This window comes from Henckelia pumila, chromosome 3 (assembly GCF_033568475.1).
Source record: "Henckelia pumila isolate YLH828 chromosome 3, ASM3356847v2, whole genome shotgun sequence".
Classification (NCBI taxonomy): Eukaryota; Viridiplantae; Streptophyta; class Magnoliopsida; order Lamiales; family Gesneriaceae; genus Henckelia; species Henckelia pumila.
In genome coordinates this window covers 177,210,239-177,220,036 of record NC_133122.1, presented here as the reverse complement: position 1 = coordinate 177,220,036, position 9,798 = coordinate 177,210,239, and the positions used below count along the sequence as shown (strand labels likewise).

The 9,798-nt window shown below is 37.4% G+C and overlaps 1 non-coding gene across 1 annotated transcript; it reads left to right on the top strand.

The window, feature by feature from the left end:
- Positions 1 to 8,494: 8,494 nt before the first annotated feature.
- LOC140894156 (small nucleolar RNA R71) lies at positions 8,495 to 8,601 on the top strand. Its single transcript, XR_012153703.1, has one exon. It is a non-coding gene; the product is annotated as a small nucleolar RNA R71 (small nucleolar RNA).
- Positions 8,602 to 9,798: the final 1,197 nt, after the last annotated feature.

Here is a 9,798-nt window from a genome sequence, read left to right as displayed (position 1 = left end):
ATCAGTAGTTCAGTTTTCGTACAATCAAGATTTTTTTTTGTGACGTGGAAACTCGCAGCTGCAATCTTCGGTGCGCACTGGATAAACTCCCGAACTAACGCAATAGCCTGCAAACTACGTTAGCCAGGTAAACCATACTAGGCAAACCCTGTGTGACAGGCTAGTCCAAAAAGGTATTGGTAGGGGGAATCGTTCGCCTACTCCACCAACTTGGACACCCCCTTAGGGGCTACAATCAAGATTTTTAATACAATAGCATGCTGGAATCAGTTTTAAAACATATAAAGAGAAATTCAGTACTTAAAAACGCCCACTTACTTTGATCTTAGATTCATATAGTGGAAAACTATTATGAATCATCTCCTATATATCATCAACTTCATGGCATGACTTAAGAATTATATACCTCAAAAATCTTTAAATTTGACATAGTGTAAAATATATATATGATATCTCTGCTAGACAGAAGAGTATTTCCGATGGCCAAAAATATTTTTATGGTTTTACTCTTGGTTGTCCTCAACTGATAGTTTTAGAAAATACTCAAATTGGAAGTTCCATAGTAAAATTGACGAAAACACAAACTTATTGCCTATTAAAAAATAGATGTTGAAAAATAAGAAAAACTTTCAATTTGGAGAAATAAGGTGATTGTGGCAAGGACACTTGGGAGAAAGTGAGTTAGGATATCTTTGAATAATCAATGTGATGACCAAAACAAATATTTAGAAGGCTTTCCCCAAATTCTCTAGTTTTTTCAAGAATTAAAAAATGAAAGTGGTTTTGGGATTTTTTAGAGCAAAAAATTAGAAGAAAAAAAAACGTAAATAGGTGGATAGAGAAAATGTTAGGAAGGTTTTAATGAGTATTTAGGATATAATTAAATTATGATTTGAAGACTAATTAATAATTCTAATAAATGAGAATTTAAATATTTATATTGATGATTTGTCAAAAAAGGATAACAATATTTTGAAATAAATCAACTAATAGATAATAAAAAAAATAAAACTATAGACTTTGATATAGAAGCATGTAGTTTCTACTTTATTTTTGTGCAAAAATTTACACACAAAACTAACATAAAAGCTTTCAATTATAAAGAAGAAATTAATATCATAATTAAAATGAATTTACAAAATCGGTTATAAATTTTAAACACTAACGATTCCACATTAATATGAAAATTAATATAAATCATTATTTTGAAAATAAGATTAGTGAATAAATATAATAAGTTTTTTTTACATTTAAAATTTATTTAAAAATCCTTAATATATGTATAAGACGAAAACCAAAGTTTATCCAAAAATTGAAATTAGAAATCTTAATTTTTATTTCACTAGTAGATAAATAAAATCTATAAATATATTTTTATTTATTGTATCGTGAATTTGGTCACGGGTATCACAATGTCAATAACAGTACTGCATATCGATTTTTGGTGCACAAAAAAGACATTTCCGATGTTCACAGAAGGACTACAATTGAGTCACGGAATGATGTATTCTTTGAAGATACGTTTCCTTACAAAAAAGAGAAAATAAACTGTGTCGCGAAGCATGTCGCAACATGCATCAGGACAAGAATGAGACAGAATGTCGTCACGACAAATACATGGACGAAAATGTCAGTGAAACTGTTGGAACATATGAGGTTTTGATGTTGACAAAACTGCAAAACCAAAATTCAGAGATAAACTGCACTTGACCACATCCACGAGCAGAATTGAAGAAAAAATTGGACAAGTTTCCGAGCAAAACTACAGACATAAACTGAGTTGACTTTGATCAGAGTCCAACTAAAGGCATTAATCGGACAAAGTCACAAAGACAACCAAACTAAATTTTGTAGCAAAATTGCATTCAGTTTAGGGAGATAAACTGAATCGATTTTCCATCAAGCCAAACTGAAGGACTAGGCTAAATGATCGAGCAATTACTAACACTTAAATTCAATATAATTATCTCTCTTTTATGCTCAATATTATCGCAAGTGCACGACTCAAGTTATAGAAAAGTGTACGGAGTACGAGTATCGTCAATAACTCAATTATTTTGTTTCTCTACCCAAAGTAACGAAGATTTGATAATTGATTATTCTAAAATTATAAAGTAAAGAATTCAACTTAAAATACTTGAATGAAAAATAAAATTAACCACAACAATGCTTAGCACAGAAAAATATAATATGAGGAAATTTTGTTGGAATCTCGGTTCACCTTCCCCCTAATTGAATCTGGACGATTGAAATTTACTTTTACACTCATAAATTTGAAAAGAATTCCTGAAATATCGACATTCTCTCCCGAATTTATGCCAATCTAATTCAAGTTAATGAAACAATCAAATCTCTTTAATTATTTATCATTACTTATTGCTTTGCGTTCATTGAATTCCTACAACTTTCAACCTGATGGTCTATGGTTATCAATATGTACTAAATATCATATCTCTATGCATATTTTAAGTCAATGGATTTTATCACTCGTCCTAATCATGAATCTATCTCTCGACAACAATTCACAACTTACGAATCTATGCTAAGTTAGCTACTCCTCAACATAGAATAATAAACCATGATAAAATCAAATACTTGTATAAAACTAAATCAATTCGTCTAACGATTCAATCACAAAAACATGTTTCGAGGTTAGGATCCCCTAAATTCCAACAAAAGAGAGTTTAGCTACTATAACTCATAATAAAATTCAATCTAACAAAGTTTTTAAAATAAAAATCCAAAAAATTTGAATAAGAAAGACTCCCAACGAGAAGGAGAATTCTTCAATCCTCAGCAGCCGCCTCCGCCTCAATTATCTGTGTGTCCAACCCTTGAAACGTCTGAAAATATTCTATATATAGTGCCCCTCAGAGTCCTTTCCAAATAAAAATCCCGGAATAAAAATTTCCAATTTTATGCGCGGGCGCTCGGTCTGCCATTTTTTACCGACCGAGCGCTGGGAATTCCACCACCTTTCTGTCTATCTCTTTCAGCATGCGCTCGGTCTGCCAATTTTTACCGACCAAGCGCCCAATTTCTTTAAACCTTTCTGCCTCTCCCCAAAATGTCTGCACTCGGTCTGCTGAATTTTGCAGACCGAGTGCACCCCCTTATGAAGCCCAAAAATCAGATTTTTCTCATTTTCCTGCCAATTTAACCATAAATCAATAGGAGTAAACAAAACACACAAAAATACACTAAATTAAAACAAAATTGGAAAAATACGAACAAGACAACATGGAACGAATGCAAAACACCAAGAAAACGAACAATAAAACACGGAAAAAATGACTCCTATCAACCTCCCCAAACTAACCTTTTGTTTGCCCTCAAGCAAAATAGGTGACAAAATAGAATGCAAACATAAAATTATGTAAGACGATTCATGAGAATTCATGGCCTCCGAGAAGTCCCTTCACAACACAACACAAAATTAACACCGCTCTTAAATTTTCATAATATACCTTCGGTTTAACGTGAACGTGTGTGTGTGAAATTTCATTCCAGTTTCATACAACTAAGACAGAATCCAATTCAAATCTGCTTAGCGACCTATAACAAATCAGTGCAAGTTTTACTCTCAAGTATCCATTCCTTCTAACGACTCTAGACACATCCACCTCTTTTGAGATAAAAAATTACACACCTCTGGATTTTACACCCGGTATTGCTTTAGCCCAAATAATTATCCGCTGACTTAGCTATAACTGGCTAGGATATGAAAAACTTTTTTTTTTCTAATCCCCTCGTCTATAGCCCGGATGGAGTTGTAAAAAAAATGTTTTCTAGGTGCGCCCAATATCATAAGTGTCATGCTAGCAGCTCGTCAAAATTCATAGAACACAATTAAGATCCACAAACCACCTATTGCCGTGCAATGGTCAAACAGACAGAAATTTCATCAAATCTTTCGTTACAATCCACTGGTCTAACACGAGTGCTTAAACTATTCACGGTTCAACCTACAGTTTCTTATGTCAAGTCGAGAGCATCACAAACAAAAAGAAATTTTACCCAAAATTCAAAACTTCATATCATCGTCAACCCCCATTCATCGTCTCACTCAAACAAAAACACAGACAAAATGCATGAACACACAATAGACAGCCTCCCAAAACTAACATCTAGCAGTGTCCCCAATGCTAAACAAACGAAACAAAACAAAACAAACAAATTATGCAAAACACACAAGAAACAGAATGAAACGAAAACAAAAACTCCCCTGATTATTGGTCCTCATCATCGCCATCGGCTTCGTCATCGGAATCATCAGGCTGATTATGGAGGAGAGCACTGTATTGGAAACGGAACGGAGGTGGATATGGTGGGGGAGTAGGATAAGCTGCAGGATCCATCCCGGCATTAGAGAGTAATGCTCGGAGCATAGCAGTCTGGGACTCCGAGTGGGCAACAATGACTTTCTGGCACTCATTCTGGTATTGAGCCCAGGCGTACAATTAATTTGTCGTCTCGGTAGCAGGGCGATGACTAGGCATTGGTTTTGGTACATGTGTCGAAGATGTGTCGGCCCCGGAACATGCCTGCCCATGCGATGTGAACTCTTATAATCAGAAATTTTGTTTTGTCTTCACAAGTGAACTGTCCACATCCTGCATTGGATGTTGCCATTCCTCGTCGTCTCACACTACAACTCCAGCTCTCACACACAGGGCGGAAACAATAGACGAAAAAAATATGCCAATATTCGATGAATGGATGGACGTGTACAACTCCTTGTTGATGAGTTTGCCAACATTGATTGGCCAGCGCTTGTGTAAGGCAAACAACAACAATGCCATGCTCATCACCACGACATGCGTGTGGGTTACCGACATCATCCTGTGAGTTAGAAATTCATACCACAATGCCGATTTCATTTTCAAAAATTTTATTTAAACGACACAAATTTGACCGAGTCCTTCCAAACATTTCCATCATAACATAGTTCAGCAGAGACGAGATTATAATCCGAGTTAGCCTTAAATTCTTGGAATTGGCTATCGTCGACCTCCGGTGTTTGCAATAAAGCATTAATAGTGTCAGGGTCGAAAGAGACGAACTTACCCCGCACAAAAGCTTTGTTATATGTTCGTTCAGGGGCGTTAGCATAGAATTCCCGTACCAACGGTACGACGGCCGCTTGAGGTTGGCGGCAGAACTCAGTCCATCCATGCTCAGTGATGCCGAGGGCGTGAGTGAGGTTCTCGGATAGATCTATGCCTCTTTCGGGAATCGGAGTCTGGTTGATCTTGGCGGCTTCATATCGTGATTTCGCCTCCACGGAGATAAACTTGCCATCGATAATGGTGGAGGATGAAGAAAAGGCACGAGAGGTGGCAATCTTTACTTTCTTAGGATCCATCTTGAACGAAATCAGAGAAATCAGAGAGAGGTACCTGCGAATTTGATGGGAAAAAGTGAGAAATAGGGATGAGAGGAGGCGGCGTAGGGTTTAGAGTGCGAGAAATAATGAAAGGGGAAAGGGGATCGGGTCTTTTAATTGCTATATCTGCGCAATGCGCTCGGTCTGCAGAATTTTGCAGACCGAGCGCATCCCCGATTTAGGAAAAAACAAAGAGTTGGGGTATTTTTGGGCGCTCGGTCTGCAGAATTTTGCAGACCGAGCGCACCCCCATTTTAGCAAAACAGTAAGTTGAAAGATTTTTTGGCTCTCGGTCTGCAGAATTTCGCAGACCGGGCGCACCCTATTTTGAACCTTTTTTTTAAAAAAAGGAAACGAAAATAAAATTGCTAAAACGTAAAAGAACAGAGAAGGAAAAATGTCTAGCAAAATAAACTAAAATAAAGGAAAGGTAAGCGAGTAGTTCTCAATTTAGAGTCTAGAGCTCGACTGTTCTCCTCCCCAAACTAATCTTGGTTGGTCAGTGTGGTGATGACTGGCGTTGAGTCGACATCACCCCCTACATAGTGTTTCAGCCTCTGAGCATTGACCGTGAAAGACTCATTTCTTGCATCCTTTATTTCAATGTCTCCCAATGGATACACCTTAGTGATTTTGTAAGTGCCGGACCACCGAGACTTCAACTTTCCAGGAAAGAGCCTCAACCTGAAGTTAAAAAAAAGAACTGCATCTCCTTCCTTAAATTCTCTTTGGCGAATGCGTCTGCCATGTATTCTCTTGGTCCTTTCTTTGTATGACACCGCCATATCATATGCTTGATCTCGAAATTTCTCTAATTAGTTCAGCTCAAGCAATCTCTTCTCACCTGCAGCAGCAAATTCAAAATTTAATGCTTTGATAGCCCAATATGCTCTATGCTCTAACTCAACTGGCAAATGACATGCCTTACCAAAAAAATTCTATATGGGGAGGTGCCTATAGGAGTTTTAAAAGCAGTCCTATAGGCCCATAATGCATCATCAAGTCGAAGTGCCCAATCCTTTCTATTTGTACTCACACTTTTTTTCTAAAATTTTATTAATTTCTCGATTGGACACTTCTCTGATTAAAAGTTGTTTGCCATAGAACATTCGTCATGGTATGCTAATTTTGCAAATTACTTGGTCACCGGCACACTCCCACATAACTTGTCTTTTCATCAAAAGAAAAAGTTTCTGTCAGATGTAAAGCATTATTTTTGGGAAGAACCTTTCTTGTTTAAAATTTTTGCTGACTCTATGATTCAGAGATGTGTGGCGGAAGGAGAGATGAAAATCATCCTCAGTCATTTTCATGACCATGAGGTAGGTGGCCATGCTGGGCCTATCAAGACGGCAGCTAAGGTACTTGAATGTGGGTTCTAAATCCTTCCGGTCACCAAGATCTTCGAGTCTGAGCTTTCCACATTTTCGCCATTAATGGTTATCATTCAAGTAATTCGTCATCTTTTCTCTCTCTACATTGATTAAGTCATCACGAGGAGGAGATATGAGTGCAGCTTCTAATGGTTCCTGCAATGTATCCTGCACAAAATCATATAAAAGTGAGTCCACAACGTCAATTTGAAAACACTCTTCATTACTTTGTGAAAATTTAAGTGCATTAAACACATCAAATGAAATTTTCTCCTCGCCCACTCTCAGATGTAGCTCTACCTTTTGGACATCGATTAGTGTCTTTTCTGTTTCCAGGAAAGATCTTCCTAAAATAAGTGGCATGTCCAAGTCCTCCTCCATATCAAGTACCACAAAATCCACCGGAAAGATGAACTTGTCGACTTTCACTAGCACATCCTCTATTATCCCTCTGGGATATTTGATAGATCTGTCCGCCAATTGAAATGACATCCTGGTGGATTTCGGCTCTCCCAAGCTCAGTTTCCTGAAATAGAATATGGCATTAAGTTTATACTCGCACCCAAATCACACAAAGCCTTATGAAATTGCACATCATTAATAACACAATGGATAGAGAAACTCCCTGAATCTTTTTGCTTCGGTGGGATCTTGTTCTGAACTAGTGCAGAGCAATTATCTGTTAGACTGATCATTGAATGCTCTTCCAATTTTCTCTTGTTGGAGAGAATCTCCTTCAAGAACTTAGCATAGCTAGGCATTTGCATCAATACATCGGCGAAGGGAATGTTTATATTCAATTTCTTGAATACTTCTAGGAATTTAGCAAACTGAGAATCTAGCTTGGCCTTCTTGAGAGATGCAGGAAAAGGTGGTGGAATAACAATATTTGATTGTGATGTGGGTGATTGTGTAAAATTAGAGGACTTACCTACAGTTTTCCTTGGTATAGCTGGTTCTGACACTTTCTCGTCTTGTCTCTCACCTTCGATTCTCTTTCCACTTCTTAATTCAACAGCCTTGACCTGCTCCTTTGGATTCTTTTTCGTGTCACTTGGCAAAGTGCCCAACTCTCTGCTGGACATCGCTTTAGCTAACTGCCCTATTTGATTTTCCAGATTCTTAATCGATGCATTCTGATTCTGCATTCTGGTCTCAGTGGATGATATGAACTTCTGCATCATCTGTTCCATGCTTGACTTATCCTTCTGATGTTGTTTTCCATAGTTCTGATTCCCATATGGCCTATTGTTCTGTCCTCCCCACGAAAAGTTCGGATGGTATTTTCACCCTGGATTGTATGTATTTGAGAATGGATCATTCCTAGGACGGTTTTGATTCCCTACATGGTTTACCATTCCTCCCTCTGGCTAATATGATGGATTGTCTGTCTGACACTCTTTCGTGAAGTGTTCAGCACCACATTTCTCACACCACACTTCTTGAATACGCATCGCAGACTGCCCTAGAGTTAACTCTTCAATCCTCTTATTCATGACTTCAAGCTGAGCTGCTACTGAGGTGAATGCATCAACTCGATGCATTTTTGCGGGTCTCTTGGCTGCATTCCTGTCGGATTGAGGATGATAGCTACTTGATGCCATCTCCTCAATTAACTCATATGCATCTTTCGGTGATTTTTGTAACAAATTACCACCTACAGCTGCATCTAACATGATGCGATTTGAATGAGGAAGACCATAATAAAAAGTTTGTACCACAAGACCGTTTGGTAAATTGGTGGTGTGGGCATCTCCTCAATAGATCTTTGTAGTGCTCCCAAGCTTCATATAGTGTTTCCTGCTCTCCTTGAGAAAAGGTTGTGATGTCAGCTCTTAAATTCATCGATTTGGATGGTGGGAAGTATTTGGTGAGGAAAGCCTTTGCGAGATCATCCCAAGTGGTGATTGAACCTGCAGGTAGATTCGTTAGCCATGCTTTAGCCTTATCTCGTAACAAAAAAGTGAATAAACGCAAACAAATAGCGTCATCAAAAACTCCCTGCATCTTGAAAGTGTCACAGATTTCTAGAAAATTTGTCAGGTGAGCATACGGGTCATCGATTGTCATCCCACCAAACTGGACTGTGTTTTGCACCATTTGAATGATAGCAGGCTTTATTTCAAACTGATTTGCTGCTATGGTTGGCCTGGTGATGCTTGGTCTGGCGTTTTCGATAGATGACATAGCACTATCCAGCATTGACATGTAGATAGGTGGTGCACTATTCTCAGTTTCTACATCTTCACGTAGTCGTTCTTGTTCTGCCATTACTTCTTTTTGTTGCCTCCTTCTCTGGCGAAAGGTTCTTTCAATTTCTGGATCAAAAAGGCAAGAGTTCTGTTTCGGGTGAATGTTGCATGCACTGCAAGAGAATCCTTCAGTTCACAGATGAAACTAGTGATTAAAATTGAAGTAGAGAAAATTAAATAAGAAAAATCAAAGTAATCAATAGTCCCCGGCAACGGCGCCAAAAAATTGATCGAGCAAATACTAACACTTAAATTCAATATAATTATCTCTCTTTTATGCTCAATATTATCGCAAGTGCACGACTCAAGTTATAGAAAAGTGTACGGAGTACGAGTATCGTCCTCAGGGACTACGTCACAACAACTCAATTATTTTGTTTCTCTACCCAAAGTAACGAAGATTTGATAATTGATTATTCTAAAATTATAAAGTAAAGAATTCAACTTAAAATACTTGAATGAAAAATAAAATTAACCACAGCAATGCTTAGCACAGAAAAATATAATATGAGGAAATTTTGTTGGAATCTCGGTTCACCTTCCCCCTAATTGAATCTGGACGATTGAAATTTACTTTTACACTCATAAATTTGACAAGAATTCCTGAAATATCAAAACTCTCTCTCGAGTTTATGCCAATCTAATTCAAGTTAATGAAACAATCAAATATCTTTAATTATTTATCGTTACTGATTGTTTTGCGTTCATTGAATTCCTACAACTTTCAACCTGGTGGTTTATGGTTATCAACATGTACTAAATATCATATCTCTATACATATTTTAAG